Genomic DNA, 22,162 nt, shown 5'->3' with positions numbered 1-22,162 from the left:
GCTGATATCCATCTTGAACTGCTGAAGAAAGCACTAAGAACAATACTGTAACACAGTCACCTTTTATGCTTCCACTGCAAATACAGTGACTGACCTCCAGGGGGAGCCCCCTCCCAGAGGATGGGCCCTCTGACTCCGATTTAATCCATCTGCATCTGAAAGGAAGTAAGGACAAAAGTCAGAGCCCTGCAGGAGACATTAAGACCGCTACACATCCGGCTCACTCTACAGATAACACCTAGAGCACAACTACACCCCCCATCTCAGATTGCGAGTACCCGGGACTCGTCCTCCGGGATCTATGCCCGAACAAGGCGGCAGGGCAGAGCAGCTCCGGGCCGAATAAGTGCAGGCACCCGTGACACGGGACTGGACGAACGAGGGGACGACACGGGGAGGAAAAGACACTCGGGGGGAAGAATGACCCCGAGGACCGAGAGGATGCAAAAGAAGATGACCGAGAGGAGACCGAGAGCCAGCCGACGAGCCTGGAAGAAGATGCTAGCACGATGATTTATCGCAAAGAGAGCAAAGATGGATGCCTGAGAATCCTGGGGTCACGATGCTCCCCCTATGTTTTCAAAGTCCTAATTCCTTGTAATGGATCTGTGAGGGCTAGGGCTGTCAATACAGCTCAGAACAAGACCTGAAAAGACAGACCGGATGCTACTATTGGGAGATAAGATTCTGATATCTGAGCTCCCCGGCCGAAAATTAAAAGGTGCTGGCACCTGGCCGATGAATATAGAGATCGGAGAGGTTAAGAGGGACCCCGGGGATTCCGGGATGCCCCTCAAAGGGCTAGAGAAAAACAGGTGCGACATAAGACAGACAAAAGACACGAAAAGCACGAGAGACAAGTGACGCAACACCCACGGAGACTGCTCTGCCCGGCGTGCCTCGGCGCTGCGATCAAACAGATCATCTTTAGGGGGCCTAAGGGGCCGCTTCCTGGACGTCCCCATCTGCAAATCTGCCTCCGAGATCCCCCCTAAAATGTCCACACCCACCACCTCGCTCCCACCCCCTATGTGTTGGCAGCCCTCCACTTATCTCTCCGAAGTCCGGGGATGAGAATCCGGGTCTGCTGGGAAGGAAGGAGGCCCCGCCCTCTGGGAGGTTCCTGCGGTCACCGGGCTGATGTTTCCGAGTCAGCTAGAATAAAGAAAAGGAAACATCACAGCTGGTGCTAAGAAACTCATTGGCCAAAACCTGACAATTCCGTTACTCACCGTGTCCCGAGAAAGCCCGGGTGTTCGGGACATAAGCTTCGACAGCTCTCAGAGGCTGAAGCCACCGTCAGAGGGTATGCCTGGCTTAAGAAGAGAGAAAGTGATGAGGCGTGGCTGAAAATGGAGTTGACCCACCCTCCTCCTCCCGACATCCCGGTCTCACCGCAAGTCCTCTGCCTTTGTGGAAGGCACGCCGGATGGCACCCTCAAAAAGGAGAAGGTGAAGGCTTCATCACAGACTCCTGTAATGCTTTTAGAGGGGTCTTCAGAGCACTGAACCAGGTCTGGCAGCCAGCTCCCGAGGAGGTGTCAGCTTCAAGTGAGTGCACTGCTAAAAAACACAAATAAAGTAATGGATAGTGAGAGCTGCACCTGAAATTGAGACCTGACTAAAAGAAACTACTTCTGCCCACAGGTCACAGCTCACCTCGTCCACATGAACTTGTCTGCTGATATCCATCTTGAACTGCTGAAGAAAGCACTAAGAACAATACTGTAACACAGTCACCTTTTATGCTTCCACTGCAAATACAGTGACTGACCTCCAGGGGGAGCCCCCTCCCAGAGGATGGGCCCTCTGACTCCGATTTAATCCATCTGCATCTGAAAGGAAGTAAGGACAAAAGTCAGAGCCCTGCAGGAGACATTAAGACCGCTACACATCCGGCTCACTCTACAGATAACACCTAGAGCACAACTACACCCCCCATCTCAGATTGCGAGTACCCGGGACTCGTCCTCCGGGATCTATGCCCGAACAAGGCGGCAGGGCAGAGCAGCTCCGGGCCGAATAAGTGCAGGCACCCGTGACACGGGACTGGACGAACGAGGGGACGACACGGGGAGGAAAAGACACTCGGGGGGAAGAATGACCCCGAGGACCGAGAGGATGCAAAAGAAGATGACCGAGAGGAGACCGAGAGCCAGCCGACGAGCCTGGAAGAAGATGCTAGCACGATGATTTATCGCAAAGAGAGCAAAGATGGATGCCTGAGAATCCTGGGGTCACGATGCTCCCCCTATGTTTTCAAAGTCCTAATTCCTTGTAATGGATCTGTGAGGGCTAGGGCTGTCAATACAGCTCAGAACAAGACCTGAAAAGACAGACCGGATGCTACTATTGGGAGATAAGATTCTGATATCTGAGCTCCCCGGCCGAAAATTAAAAGGTGCTGGCACCTGGCCGATGAATATAGAGATCGGAGAGGTTAAGAGGGACCCCGGGGATTCCGGGATGCCCCTCAAAGGGCTAGAGAAAAACAGGTGCGACATAAGACAGACAAAAGACACGAAAAGCACGAGAGACAAGTGACGCAACACCCACGGAGACTGCTCTGCCCTGCGTGCCTCGGCGCTGCGATCAAACAGATCATCTTTATGGGGCCTAAGGGGCCGCTTCCTGGACGTCCCCATCTGCAAATCTGCCTCCGAGATCCCCCCTAAAATGTCCACACCCACCACCTCGCTCCCACCCCCTATGTGTTGGCAGCCCTCCACTTATCTCTCCGAAGTCCGGGGATGAGAATCCGGGTCTGCTGGGAAGGAAGGAGGCCCCGCCCTCTGGGAGGTTCCTGCGGTCACCGGGCTGATGTTTCCGAATCAGCTAGAATAAAGAAAAGGAAACATCACTGCTTGTGCTAAGAAACTCATTGGCCAAAACCTGACAATTCCCTTACTCACCGTGTCCAGAGAAAGCCCGGGTGTTCGGGACATAAGCTTCGACAGCTCTCAGAGGCTGAAGCCACCGTCAGAGGGTATGCCTGGCTTAAGAAGAGAGAAAGTGATGAGGCGTGGCTGAAAATGGAGTTGACCCACCCTCCTCCTCCCGACATCCCGGTCTCACCGCAAGTCCTCTGCCTTTGTGGAAGGCACGCCGGATGGCACCCTCAAAAAGGAGAAGGTGAAGGCTTCATCACGGACTCCTGTAATGCTTTTAGAGGGGTCTTCAGAGCACTGAACCAGGTCTGGCAGCCGGTTCCCGAGGAGGTGTCAGCTTCAAGTGAGTCGAAAAAATCTCAAGTGCAGTACCGGACGCTACCTGGAATTTCCGGAAGTTGTGTTCCTCCTAAAAAAACAAAACCGAAAGCTCTTTACCACCTCTGAACACACAACCCAAAATCATTGATGCAAATACTCACTGTTTTTGATGCTGTTTTCTTCACTAAATCTTCAAAGCCTTTGCTGCTTTAGATACCTAAAAGCATTTCCTGAAAACAAGCTGAGATAAGGAAAAACAGCCTCTTCACAGAAGTGGCAGGAGAGCCCTTATCCTAGCTGATCCCTGAGAGGGAATGAAGGCCCTCAGCAAAACCTGGGGTTAATATACCCCTGATTGGGCCCCGCCTGGCACACCCAGGAAGAGGAGGAGCAAATCCCACCAGGGATAAAAGGCCTCAGAAGAGCTGCAGCTGTTTGGCTCTCCTGACTTGAATTCAAGAGGAGGAAATTCAAGGAGAAAAAGGTGAGTCTTTTCTCAATATAAAAGAAAAGTTTTCAGGGAAATGAAAGCACTTTCCTTTGGGCAACAACTGCTTTGAGAAAAAGGGCAGAAATCAGGTCAGAAATAAAACTTTGTGTTTCATCAGCATAGCTAAATAACTCAGGTAATTTATTAAGCTGCATAATTGCCCCTTAACAATTGCTAAGCAGTGCAGCAAATGTGACTAAGCAGTTGGGACTAGAAAGGAATGAGATGAATGGCCTAAGTCTCACAGACACCTCCATTTAGGGTTATCTATATTATAAATAGAAACAGTAAAAATGAAAATTCTCTGTGAAGCAAAACTCACCCCCAGTTCCCCAGTCTTCAGTTGGGAACAGTTGTTTCACGTTCCAAAGGCAGCAAGGCTCGTAAGTGACGGCGGCTCGGGCGTGAGAGAAATGCCGATTCCTTCAGAATTTTAGCAAGCGGAAGCAAAGCCGTAAATGGCGACTGTGGGCCTTTTCCCCGTGAAACTAAACTCATCCTCCCGGTTTGCTAATATGAGTTTGGGGGAGTCGTTTGTCGCTCCAAAGTCATCGAGGGTTCTAAACGGTGGCTAAACGAGTCAGAGAGAAATCCCGATCGGTTTGAAATTTTAGCGGGCGGAAGCCCGGTCTCGGGCACGGGCCCTGGACGAGAACATCGGCGCTTTTCTCTCTGAAACAAAACTCACGTTCCCAGTTTCCCGATGCGAGTTTGGAGGAGGTGTTCGTCACACCAAAGACGGCCGAGTTTCTAATCGGCGGCAGCTCGGGTCCAGCACGAATCCCGATCCGTGCGGCGTTTTAGCTCGGTCTCGGGGGGCAGGGCCCCGGACGCGAACGGTGGCCTATTTGTCTGTGAAATAAACCTCGCTTCACCGGTTTCGTAACGCCTATTTAGAGGAGGCTTTCGGCACTCGAGGAATAGCCGGGGTTTTAAGCGGTGGCACTTTGCCTCGGAGAAATGCCGGTCCGATCGGCATTGTAGCGTGAAACATCTCGGTCCTGGGCACGGAGAGCTGGAGACGAATGGCGGTCCTTTTCCCTGTGAAAAAATCCTCGCTTCCCCAGTCTCCCGGTATCGGTTTTGAGAAGGCTTTGGTGGCTCCAAAGGGAGCCGGGGTTCTAAGTGGCCGCAGCTTGTGTCCGGCAGAAATCCCGATCCGTTCGGCATTTTGGCGGGCGGAATCTCGGTCTCGTGCGCGGAGCGCCGGGCCCAAATGGTAGCCCTTTTCCCCGTGAAACAAAAATCCCTCCCGTCATCTTGACGGAGGCCGTGCCCGAGACCGAGACGCGGGACTCTATGATCCGAGTGATAAAAAGCACTTTCTTGTTCTGACCGCGCCTTAAATACCGTTATAAATGTTCACAGGCAAGCGCTTGCGATTGCTTGAAAGTTCAGGTTGCTCAGCTCTCTGACCAATAGCTCCTGCAGCTCGGTTTGGGACACATCGGTCAAATCCTTATCTATCTCCGATTCTGTCCGGCAGTAGATTTTGCCATTCGTTGTGCCGTAGAGGGCTTTGTTCCCTAGCGTTGCGGGGCTAGCGCTCGTAAAGGCAAAATCCTGGCGTACGGTTCTTGAACCGTGTGAGTGTGTCCTGATCGTGAGAGCGAGTGGGAAAGAGAGCTCGTTTGAGATGTGCTTTTAGCAGGAAGCGAGTGGGAGTTTGGACCCGCGGTTCAGTTCTCGGGCGACTGAAACGGCCGGGGAAAAACGAGGCGAGTGGGGTGCGTGAAACCCTTAAAAACTCCCTCCCTGCTGTTACCGTGGTGCGTGCGTTGTGGTTACCAAAGACAGTATATTCACTCTAACTGTATTTCTGAGGCAATACTGCCTTTTGACTTGTGCAAAAAGTTATAAGGGAAGCACAGCCCGAGTGAAAGAGTTTATTAGGAAATGAGGCATGAATATGATTTTAAGTACAGAGGCTGTGTTTGCAGATTGTTGAAATCAGAATAAGAGCAGCGTCAGTGTAAGGATCCAATCTAACCGGATGAATAGAAGCAATTCCTTTACCTCAGTGGTTTGGGCTTGACCCACGGGAGTTTGTGAATTCAGTGAACTAGTGGACAGACAGGAGGAATAAGAGAACATATTTTAAAAGTTTATATCGGACATCTGCTGGAGGACTTGTGGCTTTGGATTGGGAGCTGTGGAAAATTTAGAGAGTTAAGAAAGAGTGAATGAAATAGCTTGTATTTGTAAGAATTTTCCTGCAGTTTTTGGTGCATCTAGAGGTTGGCCTCGTGCCTGGGTGCTATTACTATCGTTCTTCTGCTAACCAGCACAGTAAATGTAAACAACAGCTCCTTGATGGAGCTGGTAAGTGGAAAGTTACATTTAGTACCCGAGCTGTGGGCTGTAAGAAAAAGTCTAGGAAAGGATTGCAAGGATCTTGTCTTGCTGAGTGAAAAGCAGGACAAGAAGCAAAGGACAAGATAATAAGAACTAAAGCAGAGGTATCGGTTTTGTTAAGGAGGGATGACGGGAACTAACCAGAGTAAAGAGATCCCTAAAACCAGTCCTTTGGGGTGCGTTTTGGCACATGGGAAGGAGCTAGCGGGGCACGGAGGCTCAGAGAACCAAAAGACCCTTGAAAAGTTTTGTACGCAATGGTGGCCGCTTTATAACTTGAGGGGGGAGCCAGGTGGCCCTCAGCTGGACATTTACATAATGAAACTTTGTTACGGCTTATGTTATTTTTGAGACACGGAAATGGGAGGAGGCGACTTACGCTGAGCGTTTGGGGGTTTTTTTGGTTTTTTCTCTCCTGAATCACCCTGAGTGACAGAAAGATTGTGGACCCAGAGCCCCCTCTGACCCCTTGGTATCGGTCTTAGAAAAAGACAACGAGACTAAATTAAAATAATGTTGCAGTACGTGCTCCGTAAACCGACGCTGCGCACACCCTGATAAGGTGTATCCAGCTAACCCTCTGGAATAAGAACCGGGGAATTTGTTTGAACCACCCGCTAAAAGGCAAAGGGGGGTGAGAGGGGAAGCAAATTTAAGACGGTTATTAACCTCAACTCCTGCTTTACCTTCTACTTCTGAAAAAAAAAAAAGCCAGCTAGAGTTGCTTCAGCTCCTATTCCCTCATTCCACCTCCTGAAATTTCTATGTCCCATCCCCCGCTCCGGTCCCACTCCACCTCCTGAGATTTCTTCTTCTATCCCGACTCCGGCATATGTTCCATCCCCTGCTCTAGTCAAAGCAATTTCTATTTCAACTTCGGTATCCAGAAGGAAGAAAAGGTGATGATCAAAGAAGAGGAGACTGAAAAGAGGAACGGAGCAGAGGATCTTACCCTAGGAGACCCTCCGGATGCAATAAAAGTAGGGAACAAAGAAAAAAAAACTTTTGATAAACACGGGAGCAACATATTCAATGCTAAATAAAGCCTTAATACCAATAACAGATGATTATGTCACGGTAAAGGGGGCAACTGGCCAATCTGAAAGGGCTTATTTTTGTAGCCCATTGAAATATAAGTTTGGGAAACAACGGGGAATTCACAGGTTTTTACGTACGCCCTATGCTCCATTAGCGCTTTTGGGTAAGAATCTATTGGAACTATTAAAAGCAAAAATAATATTCAAAACTGGGGAAATTAGTTTGGAGGTAAATGATCAGCAATACGTGGGACTGTTAAATTTAATGCTAATAACCAAAGATATTGCGGCTGAAAACAAAGAAGAAATTATTAAGAAAATAATAGATCAGCTGCTCCCTGGGGTGTGGGCCTCCAATATACCGGCGAGAGCAAAGAATGCTCTGCCTGTACAAATCTGGCTTAAAGAAGGAAAACAACCGGTTAAAATTAGACAATACCCCTTAAAAAAGGAAAGTAGGGAAGGGATTGGTCCAGTAATTAAGAACTTTTTGCAAATAGGACTACTAAAAAATGTCAATCTGATTTTAATACTCCTATTTTGTCTGTAAAAAAGCCCGATGGATCGTACAGGTTAGTACAAGATTTGCGAGCTGTTACCGGCGGTAGCCAACCCCTACACCATGTTAACTCGTTTAATATCCAAACTAACCCGGTTTACTTTTTTAGATTTAAAGGATGCTTTCTTTTACCTTTCTCTCCATGAAACCAGCCAGAAAATTTTTGCATTTGAATGGGAAAATCCCAAAACTGGACGTAAAACTCGGCTCACGTGGTGCGTACTACCCCAGGGGCTCAAGAACTCCCCTACCATATTTGGAGAACAGCTGGTAAAAGATCTAGAATCCTGGGAAGCTCCATCAGAAGAGGGACAGCTGCTACAGTATGTGGACGACCTCCTGATAGCTACTGAAACTCAAGAAGCATGTATGGAGTGGACGGTAAGCCTCCTAAATTTTTTGGGGGTCTACAGGGGTATCCCAGAAGAAAGCCCAGACGGTGACATGAACAGTTGTCTATTTGAGCTATGAGATTAGTGCTGGACAAAGAACCTTGGGACGGGATCGCAAGGAAACAATACGCCAGACCGCAACACCCCAAGCGGTGAAAGAACTGAGAACCTTCTTGGGCATGACAGGGTGGTGCAGACTGTGGATTTACAATTATGGGCTGTTAGTCAAACTCCTATATACCTTGATTACAAAAGGAAGCAGAGATCTCCAGTGGATGAAAGAAGCAACACGAGCCTTTGACCAACTAAAGAGGGCTCTCATGTCAGCTCCGGCCCTGGGACTTCGAGATGTGAGTAAACAGCTCTTTCTGTTTTCTCACGAATAGCAGGGGATTGCTCTGGGAATACCAGCGCAAGACCCGGGCCCGTACCGGAGGGCAGTCGCCTACCTCTCCAAACAGCTGGACGCGGCAGCCGAGGGGTGGCCAGGGTGCCTGAGAGCTGTTGCAGCGGTAGCACTGAACATCCGAGAGGCACGCAAATTCACCCTAGGCCAGAAGATGACCGTGGCAGTATCCCACACGGCGTCTGCAGTCCCAGAGGTGAAAGGAAGACGTTGGCTTTCCCCACAAAAATTTCTAAAGTACCAGGCCATACTAACAGAATAAGATGATGTTGAAATTGTGGTAACTAACACCGTCAATGCAGCTTCTTTCCTCAGCAGGAGTATGGGAGAACCAGTGATCCGTGACTGCCTGGAGACCACTGAAGCCGCTTACTCCAGTCGCCCGGATCTGAAGGACACCCCTCTCGGGGACGCCGAGACCTGGTTCACCGATGGGAGCAGCTACAGCATCAGTGGAAAAAGACATGCTAGGTATGCAGTTACCACAATAGAGAGGTGATAGAGTCCGGACCATTGCCAACAAATACCTCTGCACAGAAGCCTGAAATAATCACCTTAACCCGGGCCTTAGAGCTAGCTGAAGGAAAAAAACAACATGTATACACCAAAAAGTGAGCTCTGAATTGGAAAAAGGAAATGAGCTGGTGGACTGTGATAGGTTGACTTAGGAAGAAGAAACTCAGAAGACATTCTTCCTAAGGGAATTTCCTCTGTGGGGGTTGGGATACCTGCAACAGCCAATTAGAGAAAGTTAGTTCGCTCCGTGAACACACATTTTGGGGAAGGTAATCCGGAACCGACCCTCTTTGTCTTCCGGCGGCTGAGCAGGTAACATCAACCCGAGCTTCCCTCTCCCCCATGCGGGGGGGGGGGAGGCTCGGGAGGCCGCTTGGGCCCCGTTTGCCAACGAGGGGGACCCGATGGCCAGGGGGAGAAAAAGTTGTGTGATAAGACCTTCACGGCTTCCTCCTCCACGGGCCTGCGGCTCTGGCGTGGGGGGAGGCTGACTCTTGCTGCCGCCGGACGGGCCGGGCCTGCCCGGGTGGCCATGAGCAGTGTGGGGCTGTAGCCCAGCCCCAGAAAGGCTGATTAACACCTCAGCTGCCTCCCAGCTCGGCCTGAGCCTGGCCCAACTCTTGTAGTTGTGTTAAACTTTAACTCTTTAGTGCTCAGATAAGATTTGCAAAGCCTCCAGCCTTTCCTTTGAATATGAAAGGGAATAAGAAGATTTCTGAAGTCAGTGATGTAAGAGCTAAGTTTTTAAGATGGAAAGAGAATGAGAAGATGCTGAAATGGCTGAAAATCTTTTTGTGAAATCGTAGGAATGAACTGATGTACTGAATATTCCTATAAACCATGGAAAGAGACATGGGGGGATGGAAATGTTCCATTTAATAGATGATTTGACTAAAAAGCACCTGTGTTGAGAATTTCTGTCCTGAGAAAAGAAGGGGATTTTGGTTTTCTGAAGATGAAGCCTGAGCAGAGAAAAAGGAGACAAAGAGAATCTTTGCTGTCAAACATTTCATTCTTAAAAGTAATACCCCATGAGACAGACATGGCCCACATCTACAACTTTGGGACGGTTGTAGAGTTGGGAGGAGCGTCACGGTTGCAGGTTCCCGGGCGGATGCAAATCGTGAAAGATAAAACCACAAGAGAACTGGTTTTTTCCTTCTTGTGGGAAAAATCCCTACAACTTCCACAAGAAGAAGCTTCTTTCTCCAGAAGTGAACTGAGAAAGACTAAATTGGGCACTGACCGAAGTATTTGTTATATGTTTGTTTTGTTGTTATGAAGATTGGGAGAGGGAGGGAAGGAGTGATCTAAAAACTCTTATTCTGAAAAAAATTTTTTTTTCCTCTCTTTTTGTTTGTGTAGTTAATAAATTTTCTTTTATACTCTCTCAAGTTTTAGGCCTGCCTTGCTCTCTTACTCCTGGTTCTGTCTCACAACAAGAAAAATAAGTTTATTCAAATTAGCAACTCAAACTCAAGACATGGACAGAAAGGCAAAAGAAACAGCTAAAGGTAAGGTAATTATTAAAACAATTGAGGCATCTTTAATTCTAGATGGGCAAATTTCTATGAAAGGTAAGCCAGGATACAATAAAAGGGACAAAAGGCTCATTGGAATGAGTAAAGTGAGTAAATGGGATGAGTAAATGAATAGATGGAGCGAGTAAATAAGTAAGTAAATAAAATAAGTTTTAAGTGCTTTTAGAGAGTAAAAGATCTTAGATGCCTGAGAAGTAGCACATGCTCTAGTGAAGGTTAAAAAACATGCTAGTGTTTCCTTAAGGGCTCCAAGAACCTAGCTTCAGATACAATAGTCAAGAATATTGCTTACATTTTTCAGTTAAAACAAGATAGGCCACGTGCGTAGTTTATACGTAGCCTAGCGTGCTAAAAAACTACAATTCTAATAGGTTAAGGAGTAGCGGTCCGAGTTTGTGTCTTAGCTTGCTTGGAAGTTTCTATAAAAGAACACGCCTCGGGGAGAGCCGGGGCTTCATGCCGTGGCTTTATGCCATTGCTTTAATGCCTTTGCTTTGCTCTGTTTTTGCCTTTGAGACTGATGCAGTTCTACAAGAAATAACTTTACAGCAACCGTTAGCTGCTTCGCTTTTTTAAAAAGGAGAACAAGCCCAACAGCGTAGGAGCCCTTAAAGGCACCCGGAGGTTTCCAGAAACTCGTTACACTCCCCACGGATGAAGACCCGTCTATTGGCCGAGGACCACGAGGACGTCCGTCTCCTCTGCTGGTAGCTATTTTCCCTTCCCTCTCTCTTTTTCTCTCTGTACTTTGTTTCTTATATCTCTCTACTCGATCGCAACTGAGTTGTTGCCATCTAAAAAAAATGCATTGCTGTGAAAAAACTCATTTTGTCCCCTGCCATTTGCCTGTTTGCACCTTTGAGATCAAAAGAACCATCACGAGCCCCGCCCCGTATCAAGCGGATCGTGAGGGTAAATTGGTGTCACGGACAGGATTTTCTGGCAGACAGAAGGGATGCGAGGTTGTCTGTAGTCTGTAGCAGGGGAAGGAAGTCTTACTCCAGCCGCACCTAGCTGGCCACCTTGAAAGGGTGAGCCTGTCTAGAAAGCAAGGGGGGTAATTCTGATTTCCCGCAGACTGCAGACACCTTGGTGTAAAGCATCCCCACACTCGCTCGAGGGCTCTGTCGTCAGAATTTCACAAAAGATCTACTGGTGCAAAAGGCGGGACGCTGTTGTTGTTGTTTTTTATGATGTTTGACTGCTTGGTGTAGCTAAAAGACAACCCGGTGTTTTGTAACTAAGGACTGCCTTCCAAGTAGTTTGGTCTCTTCACCCGCACAGGGAAGCGAAGGGGGGCACACAGGGGAAGCTGTTTCGTTGTGTGTGGTAACTTAAGAGATAGACCTCCCCGTTGTGGTTTTTACTTTTCCCTTCACAAAATGACTGAGAATTCCACTGTAACAGATAAAGCTGCATTTTGTGCTCTATTAGCTAAATATAGGGGCAGACCGTCCCAAGGTGGGTAAAAATGGGCCAACAAAAATTGGTTTAATCTAGAAAATACCATTGATAGAATATGTTCTTTTGCAACATGAATCAAAGTTCAGACGGGGCAACAAGATAACCGTACTCTGCTCGGTTTTGGGAGCTTCTCTTTGTCCTGGTTTTGGGCAAATTTGGGGGGAAAACCTCCAGAAGGAGCCCCCAGACAGCAAACCCCACGACTCCTCCCCCCCACCCCACCGGGTTCGGGAAGAATTTCCTCGGAGAAGAGTGGGAGAAAAAACCTGTTTATTTAACAAGCAAGACACTCCCCAGCACAGGGAAAAAAGACAACACCAGCTGACAAAAAAAACTCTTTCACCGTTCTGAAGGGATGACAAACTCAGTCTCTCTGGCGAGTGGTCGCTCAGTTATCAGTCTCTGGCGCTTGGGAATGGCTGCTGCCGGTGACAGAGTGTAGACTCCCGGTGTTTCTTGGGGTTTCCCAGGTCCCCGTCCGGAACAGGTTCAGATGGTATCCAGGAGAGGGAGGGGACGGGGTGGAAGAGAAAACAGTCCAGGGAAAAAGTTGGACTGCCTAGCTGAACTAACTAATAAGGAAAAAGCAAGGGCAAAGCGAAGGAAAGAAAAAGAGGCAGAAGCGAGCAAGCAGGCAAGCAAGCAGGCAAGCAAGCAGGCAAGCAAGCAGACAAACCGAGCTAAAACCTCTCCTAAACATAGACCATGGGGGAGGTGAGCCGGCTGATAACAAGACAAAACAAAGCTTCACTCTCAGACTCAGTCCTGGAAGCACAGGACATAATACCAAACATAATCAGGACACACGATTGGAGATAGAAACACCATAACATCACCCTAGGACATTCCACCCCTTATCTCCATATCGTGAACATACTAAACAGCATGTAAAAACTTCAGCAAGTAGAAATTTCCATCTTTCACTTACTCGGACACATTTTCTTCCATCTCACTTGCTCAAACCTTCGACACTTACACATTTCCTTCTATCTCACTTGCTCAGACCTTTGACACTTACATATTTCCTTCTGTCTCATGCTGCCTCACCCCACAATCAGATCTCCCTGAGGCACACATCGTGTTGTTCCATCTCTCTGCATTACCCACCATGTACAACCTGGTCCTTGAGCAAAGACAATCCCACGAATGGGTTTGTCTGTACTCGGGGCAGAATTGATCCAAACTGCCTTCCCTAACAAACCTCTGATATGTGCCACTGGGACTTTGTCTCCATCTACCATATTCAGGGACTCAGACTGGGCAGGGCCCGCTCGGTTGGTGGAACCCCGGGTGTTAACTAACCAAGTGGCCTTTGCTAAATGCTGCTCCCAGTTTTTGAATGATCCCCCACCCAATGCTCTCAAGGTGGTTTTTAACAGTCCATTGTACCTTTCCACTTTCCCTGCAGCTGGTGCATGGTAGGGGATATGGTACACCCACTCAATGCCATGTTCCCTAGCCCAAGTGTTGATAAGGCTATTCTTGAAATGAGTCCCATTGTCTGACTCAATCCTCTCAGGGGTGCCATGCCTCCAAAGGACCTGCTTTTCAAGGCCCAGGATGGTGTTACGGGCTGTAGCGTGAGACACAGGGTAGGTCTCCAACCATCCAGTGGTGGCTTCCACCATGGTCAGTACATAGCGCTTGCCTTGGCGTGTCTGGGGCAGTGTGATGTAGTCAATCTGCCAGGCCTCTCCATATTTGTACTTGGACCACCGCCCCCCATACCAGAGGGGCTTCATCCGCTTGGCTTGCTTGATGGCAGCGCATGTCTCACAGTCATGGATAACTTGAGAAATACTGTCCATGGTTAGATCCACCCCTCGGTCTCGTGCCCACTTATATGTGGCATCTCTGCCCTGATGACCTGAGGCATCATGGGCCCATCGAGCCAGGAACAACTCTCCCTTGTGTTCCCAATCAAGGTCTATCTTCGACACCCCTATCTTTGCAGCCTGATCTACCTGCTGATTGTTTTTCTGCTCTTCATTAGCCCTACTTCTGGGAACATGGGCATCTACATGGCGAACCTTCACAGGTAATTTCTCTAACCGGGTAGCGATATCTTTCCACTCTTCGGCAGCCCAAATTGGTTTTCCTCTACGCTGCCAGTTAGCCTCTTTCCATCTCTCCAACCATCCCCACAGAGCATTGGCTACCATCCATGAATCGGTATAAAGGTAAAGCTTTGGCCACTTCTCTCTTCCTGCAATGTCTAAGGCCAGTTGAACCGCTTTGAGTTCAGCAAGTTGACTGGATCCACCCTCTCCTTCAGTGGCCTCTGCTACCCGTCGCGTGGGGCTCCATACGGCTGCTTTCCACCTCCGATTCATCCCCACAATGCGACAGGAACCGTCGGTGAATAGAGCATAGCGTGTTTCCTCTGCTGGCAGTTGGTTATATGGTGGGGCTTCTTCAGCCCGTGTCACTGGTTCTTGTTCCTCATCTGTGACACCAAAACTTTCACCTTCAGGCCAATTTGTAATTACTTCCAAAATCCCAGGGCGATTCAGTTTTCCAATCCGGGTGCGCTGTGTAATGAGGGCAATCCACTTGCTCCATGTAGCACTGGTGGCATGGTGGGTTGAGGGAACCTTTCCTCTGAACATCCACCCCAGCACTGGTAGTCGGGGTGCCAGAAGGAGTTGTGCTTCTGTGCCAACCACCTCTGAGGCTGCTTGGACCCCTTCGTAGGCGGCCAAGATCTCCTTCTCTGTTGGGGTGTAGTTAGCTTCAGACCCTCTGTAGCTCCGACTCCAAAATCCTAATGGTTGGCCTCGAGTCTCACCAGGCACCTTCTGCCACAGGCTTCAGGACAGACCATGGTTCCCGGCTGCAGAGTAGAGCACGTTCTTCACATCTGGTCCCGTCCTGACTGGGCCAAGGGCTACTGCATGAGCAATTTCCTGCTTTATCTGGGCAAAAGCTTGTTGCTGCTCAGGGCCCCAATGGAAATCGTTCTTCTTGCGGGTGACCAGGTAAAGAGGGCTCACGATCTGACTGTACTCAGGAATGTGCATCCTCCAAAAACCTATGGCGCCTAAGAAAGCTTGTGTCTCCTTCTTGTTGGTTGGTGGGGACATAGCTGTGATTTTGTTGATGACATCAGTAGGAATCTGACGTCGTCCATCTTGCCACTTCACTCCCAGGAACTGGATCTCTCGAGCAGGTCCCTTAACTTTACTCTTCTTGATGGCGAAGCCGGCTTCCAGGAGGATTTGGATGATTCTCTCTCCTTTCTTGAACACTTCTGCTGCTGTGTTCCCCCACGCAATGATATCATCAATATATTGTAAATGTTCTGGAGCCTCACCTTTTTCTAGTGTAGTCTGGATCAGTCCATGGCAGATAGTAGGACTGTGCTTCCACCCCTGGGGCAGTCGATTCCAGGTGTACTGCACTCCCCTCCATGTGAAAGCGAACTGAGGCCTGCACTCTGCTGCCAGAGGAATGGAGAAAAATGCATTGGCGATATCGATAGTGGCGTACCACTTTGCTGCCTTGGACTCCAGCTCGTACTGCAGTTCCAGCATGTCCGGCACGGCAGCGCTCAGTGGTGGAGTCACCTCATTCAATGCACGATAGTCTACGGTCAATCTCCATTCTCCTTCAGATTTACGCACAGGCCAGATGGGGCTGTTGAAGGGTGAGTGGGTTTTGCTGACCACCCCTTGGCTCTCCAGCTCACGGATCATTTTATGGATGGGAACCACAGCATCTCGAGTTGTTCTGTATTGTCGGCGATGCACTATGGAAGTGGCAATTGGTACCTTTTGCTCTTCTCCTTTCAGAAGTCCTACAGTACTTGGATTCTCAGACAGTCCAGACAAGGTGTTCAATTGCTGGATGCCCTCTGTCACCACAGCTGCTATCCCAAATGCCCACCTGAATCCTTTTGGATCTTTAAAATACCCCCTTCGGAGGTAATCTATGCCCAAAATGCATGGGGCCTCTGGGCCAGTCACAATAGGATGTTTTTTCCATTCATGTCCAGTCAAGCTCACATCAGCTTCCACCAAGGTAAAGTCCTGTGATCCACCTGTCACACCAGCAATAGAAACAGATTCTGCCCCCACATATCTTGATGGGACTAATGTGCATTGGGCACCAGTATCAACCAAAGCTTTATACTTTTGTGGTTCCGATGTGCCAGGCCAACGAATCCACACAGTCCAGAAGACACGATTTTCCCTCGCCTCTCCCTGGCTAGAGGCAGGGCCCCTCTAAGCCTGTTTATCCTTCTTTCCTTGGGCATATGTCTTAGAGGTTCCTTCAAGGGGATCAGATATATCATCATCATCATACCTGGCAGCTTGGCTACGGGCAACTGGAGCTGCTCTCCTTTTGGTGGAACTTCCTCTTTGGGTCTTGCCTTCCTTCAATTCACGCACCCGTTGTGCCAGAGCAGCAGTAGATTTTCCATCCCATCTCCTCATGTTTTCTCCGCAATCACGTAGGAAGAACCACAGCTCAGCTCGTGGGGTGTACCTCCTCTCCCCATCAGGGGAACGTCTGCGTTGGATACCAGGGCCTCTAATTTGTACTGCTGAGATTTGGAGAAGGTCCTCTTTAATCTCCTCCCTGAGTCTTTTATGATTCTCCTCTATCTTGTCTTCTAATTTCTGCAGACGTGTTTCCACAGCTGCAATTCTGGCATGTGTTGGGCCATGCACAGCATCTGCATATGCTCGGAGCTTCTTTGCCATATCAAGCACGGTCTCATCCCTCTCGTCCCGCTTCATTATTGCTAAAGCAGAAGCGTATTCATGGGGCCCAAGTCGTACAAGTTTTCGCCACATCACAGATGTACATGGTACCAAGTCCGGATTCCTAGTTGTTATGTCATCTGAGAAGATAATCTCTGCCACTGCCATTTCTCTCAGGCGTTGGATCCCTTGTTCTATCGTCTTCCAGTGGGTCTGCTGCATATAAAGATCATCTGCACACAGGTATCTTTGTGCTACACTGTCCAGGACCCGTGCCCAGAGGCTGTGAGGGTTAGGCCCTCTCATCATTCCTTGGTCGATGACAGGATCATGTGACAGGGATCCCAAATGCCTGGCTTCAGTGCCATCCAGAATTGTAGCCTCGCCTGCAGCATCCCAAAGACGGACCAACCAACTAATTATAGACTCATCAGGTCGTCAGGTGTAATCCTTTCTTAGGCCACGGAGGTCCTTTAGGGAAAAAGACTCAATATTGGCCTCTGATCTTTTACCAGTTGCTTTGACTCCTGGTTTTATGTCAGGAGGCGTCGAGGGTCCTTCTCCTGCATCATCATCATCATCATCCACTGGTCGATCAGTCTTGTCTGTGCACTTTCCACTTCTCGTGCTGGTAGCAACAGCCATTGGTTGAGGCTTACTGACAGGTTTAGCTGCTGGCTTAGGCTCACTGTCTGGTGTAGTTGTTGGCCTCGAGCCTGGGGTGTTGGCTGCAGCCTGAGTGACTGGGATAGTGGCTGATTTATCTGCCTGTCCCCCTTCCTCTGTCTGCTGCCCTACAGTATCTAGCAGGGTACGGTAAGCATATGCCAGGGCCCAGCTCACTGCAATGATCTTCTCCTTAGAATTACCATGGCACTTCTCTTTCAGGTACTTTGCCACCTCAGCTGGGTTCTGAATTTGTTCACATGGAAAATCCCAGGATGTAGGGTCAGAAAATTCCTTTAAGATTTGGCCCATATCCTCCCATTTCCCACACCATTCAGGATTCCTCACGCCTGGCTCTACTCTGGGGTCAGGGGTCTCAGCCCCTCTAGAAATCTCAGCTCTCATTCTAGAGAAACTGCAGACTGTATAGAGAAAGCTTACTATATTAAACACCAGAAAGATGGTCTCTTTAACACTCAGGGGGAACTGAACATTCTCTAATAAGGATGTAACAAATTCAGAGGAGAAGAAGGAGAACAAAGGCTGAAAAGCCTCATCCCCTGCTTCTCCTCTAACAAACTGAGTGCACAACCACAACCAAGAACCATACATTCCTGGAACAGATTCCAGCACCTTTATAAATCTCCTGCAGGCCATTAAAACCAAGCCCAGCCCGATGGATATTTTGGTCAATGCCCCTCTGCTACAGAAATTACGCATTAGGGACAATACCAGAGCTATTTCTGGATAAGCAAATAAACCCAGGGACCACAAAGGTATTAAGACTTCAAAAAACCCTAGGGACCAAAAACCCATGCAGGCCTCCACCCCAAAAGACATGAATTCCAACAACATAGCCAATAACTGCTCTATACCAACACAAAAGAATTTGAACCAAATTATTATTAGAACAGGGTTTTTTCCCACTTTCTCGAGCCTCGAGTTGGGCGCCAATTTATTTGTCCTGGTTTTGGGCAAATTTGGGGGGAAAACCTCCAGAAGGAGCCCCCAGACAGCAAACCCCACGACTCCTCCCCCCCACCCCACTGGGTTCGGGAAGAATTTCCTCGGAGAAGAGTGGGAGAAAAAACCTGTTTATTTAACAAGCAAGACACTCCCCAGCACAGGGAAAAAAGACAACACCAGCTGACAAAAAAAACTCTTTCACCGTTCTGAAGGGATGACAAACTCAGTCTCTCTGGCGAGTGGTCGCCCAGTTATCAGTCTCTGGCGCTTGGGAATGGCTGCTGCCGGTGACAGAGTGTAGACTCCCGGTGTTTCTTGGGGTTTCCCAGGTCCCCGTCCGGAACAGGTTCAGATGGTATCCAGGAGAGGGAGGGGACGGGGTGGAAGAGAAAACAGTCCAGGGAAAAAGTTGGACTGCCTAGCTGAACTAACTAATAAGGAAAAAGCAAGGGCAAAGCGAAGGAAAGAAAAAGAGGCAGAAGCGAGCAAGCAGGCAAGCAAGCAGGCAAGCAAGCAGACAAACCGAGCTAAAACCTCTCCTAAACATAGACCATGGGGGAGGTGAGCCGGCTGATAACAAGACAAAACAAAGCTTCACTCTCAGACTCAGTCCTGGAAGCACAGGACATAATACCAAACATAATCAGGACACACGATTGGAGATACAAACACCATAACATCACCCTAGGACACTCTTGTAGCTGCCGTAGAAACTCGCCCTAAGCGAGGAAGCGAGGAAAACACAATCGTAGATTCTTTACAAAACTTAGTTGAAATTTTGTAAAAACAATTAGATGAAGAAAGGAATGAAAATCGTTTGTTATGAGCTGCCCTAAGAGAAGAATGTGCCAAAAAATCAAGGCAGATTGAAACACCCACAGAAAGAGAGGAGAAGGAAATTGTTCATATTAATCAAATTTATCTCCACAGACGAGCCAAATTCCTTTAGGAAATCAAATAGGAAGTTTGTTAAAAGGATCTGTGTGACGTTCATCGTATGTAAGAAGCTTAGATTGATGACACCGAGAAGTCATATTACTATAAACTGGGTGATAAGGATCAACGCTTAGATGAGAGCCATTTTTTCCTATACAGTGAAACAAATTATAATTGTCCATAGTGAATGAGCCTAAAATTTCTAATTCTTTGAAGGTCAGATTTATCAACTCTAGAATTATCAATCTAAGTTCGTTGTCTCGAGCTAGGGGTGGGGAAAATGTGATGATTATTATATGGCCAATATTTATCAAAAGTAACATTATCAAAACCTTCTGGGAAAGGCACTCCAACTACATGAGTAAAGCTTCCTTGTAAAAATAAAAACAAAAGGTTAAAAACACCATACACCTGCACAAATAATAATACAACTCCATCTTTTTTCTTGATCCGTTCCTGGCAGTCAGTTTTCTCCCGGTGATTCTGCGCAGTTTCGTGTTCAGGTGCCTGTCTCCTGGCTTCCACTCACAGGGTCACTAGCTGGATAATGAATGGAGCAAAGAGCTGGAAAATCGAACAAGGCACACAGCAAATCTCTTCCCCACACGGTGATGGGTTTCTGCACCAGATAGGGGCGAATCAATGCTTTCTTTCCTTCTGGTCCTATAACAGTAATCATAGATTTACTTTGCAAGCAAGGAGTGCCACCTCCGTGTAAGGGTCGGTCCGAAGTTCCCCTCGATTTTGCCTCCCGACCGTCGCAAGGAGACCTCGAGGACCCCCACCCAGGCTGACTCCCGACAATGGTTTGCCGGCCGGGCCAAGGTGGATGCTCGTGACTGTGTGCTGGTGTATTGTGTTCACTGGACTGTGCTGTCGTGGCACCAACCAGAGGTCGCGTTGTACCAACTGAGGACTGCTTGACCGTACCTGTCTCCTGCAGCACCACACAATGGTCCATAAATCTTCCCACCTCTTGGCCAGAGGCCGCTCACTTTGGATAAGGACTATAAAGAGCGACCCTCTGGAAAAGACCTTTTGAGATCTCTCCACCGAGGAAGACACGTCTACCCCCTGGAGAAGACCCCTGAGATCTCCCCACGGACGAAGACTCGTCTATCGGATGACCCGCGAGGACGCCCGTCTCGTCTGTTGGTAGCTATTTTCCCATCCCTTCCTTTCCTTCCCCTTTCCCTATACTTTGTTTCCTATACCTCTCCCCTTTACCGTAACTGAATTGTTGGCATTTGATGAAATGCATTGCTGTTGTTGAATAAACTGATTTTGTCCCCTGCATTTTGCCTGTTTGCACCCTTCTGATCAAAAGAACCATCACGAGCCCCGCTCCGCATTAATAGAGGATCGTGACATTAAATTGGCCTCACGGACAGGATTTTCTGGCAGACAGAAGGGATGCGAGGTTGTCTGTAGTCTGTAGCAGGGGAAGGAAGTCTTACTCCAGCCGCACCTAGCTGGCCACCTTGAATGGGTGAGCCTGTCTAGAAAGCAAGGGGGGTTTTTCTGATTTCCCGCAGACTGCAGACACCTTGGTGTAAAGCATCCCCACACTCGCTCGAGGGCTCTGTCGTCAGAATTTCACAAAAGATCTACTGGTGCAAAAGGCGGGACGCTGTTGTTGTTGTTTTTTATGATGTTTGACTGCTTGGTGTAGCTAAGAGACAACCCGGTGTTTTGTAACTAAGGACTGCCTTCCAAGTAGTTTGGTCTCTTCACCCGCACAGGGAAGCGAAGGGGGGCACACAGGGGAAGCTGTTTCGTTGTGTGTGGTAACTTAAGAGATAGACCTCCCCGTTGTGGTTTTTACTTTTCCCTTCACAAAATGACTGAGAATTCCACTGTAACAGATAAAGCTGCATTTTGTGCTCTATTAGCTAAATATAGGGGCAGACCGTCCCAAGGTGGGGAGGAATGGGCGAACAATAATTGGTTTAATCTGGAGAATGTGATTGATAGAATATATTCTTTGCAACATGAGTCAAAGTTCAAACTGGGCAAAAATAAAACCATGCTCTGCTCGGTTTTAGGAGCTTGTCTTACGGCAGCTATAGAAACTCACTCTGAGAGCAGAAATGAGGAAAGAACAATTATAGACTCTCTACAAAATCTTGTTCAAATTTTGCAAAAAGAATTATATCAAGAAAGGAATGAGAACCATTTGTTGCTAGATGAAAATAATTTGTTAAAAGCTGCCTTAAAAGAAGAATGGGACAAAAATTCAACTTAGGGTGTAACACCAAAAGAAACACAGGAGAAGGAAGCTATTCACATTAATCCAATACACTCTCAAAAAGACCTAATTTTGATGAAAAATTGTGGGCAACACTGCTGCCCCAACTTGAAACCTGTGATTAAAATAGAATATGATTATATCAGTGATGCACCCCTCGAGCAAACTTCTCCACAAGTTCTGAACAATGTACCAAATCAATCTCCTCCACAGGCTCTGGGAGTTGAGCCAAAGCAGTACACCTGCACTGGGCTTTCCCAAGGGTCTGAACATTCCCCCACTTCGGCCCACCACACTTTAGCCCAGGAATTAGAAAAGATACCCAAACCTGACAATACAGCTGTCTATCAATACATTGATGATATTCTGGTGGGAGGGGATGAAATAAAAGTAGTGGGGGATACCCAACAAAAAAATAATCTCTCATTTGGAAAACCCTGATTTGCAAATTTCCTCAGAGAAAATTCAAAAACCTTCTCAGGAGGTAAAGTTTTTGGGAATTTGGTGGAAAGGAAGTATGACATGTATTCCACCTGATACTCTAACCTCCCTGGATCAAATTAAATTGCCTGAATCCAGGAAAGAGATCCAACAGGCTCTAGAATTATTAGCGTTCTGGAGAAAACACATCTCAGTCACTATTGAGACCCCTCCCCCTGACGGGGTGGCCC

General features: G+C 48.1%; 1 long non-coding RNA gene across 1 annotated transcript; it reads left to right on the top strand.

The window, feature by feature from the left end:
• Nucleotides 1–3,228: 3,228 nt before the first annotated feature.
• Nucleotides 3,229–20,537, top strand: LOC148225010 (uncharacterized). Its single transcript, XR_015801900.1, has 5 exons — nt 3,229–3,693; nt 7,803–8,031; nt 10,360–10,478; nt 11,022–11,212; nt 19,707–20,537. It is a non-coding gene; the product is annotated as an uncharacterized LOC148225010 (long non-coding RNA).
• Nucleotides 20,538–22,162: the final 1,625 nt, after the last annotated feature.

The sequence above is a fragment of the Sturnus vulgaris genome, chromosome 2 (assembly GCF_052056855.1).
Source record: "Sturnus vulgaris isolate bStuVul1 chromosome 2, bStuVul1.hap1, whole genome shotgun sequence".
Taxonomy (NCBI): Eukaryota; Metazoa; Chordata; class Aves; order Passeriformes; family Sturnidae; genus Sturnus; species Sturnus vulgaris.
The sequence above is the reverse complement of the archived record's forward strand: the minus strand, read 5'-3'. Positions and strand labels throughout refer to the sequence as shown.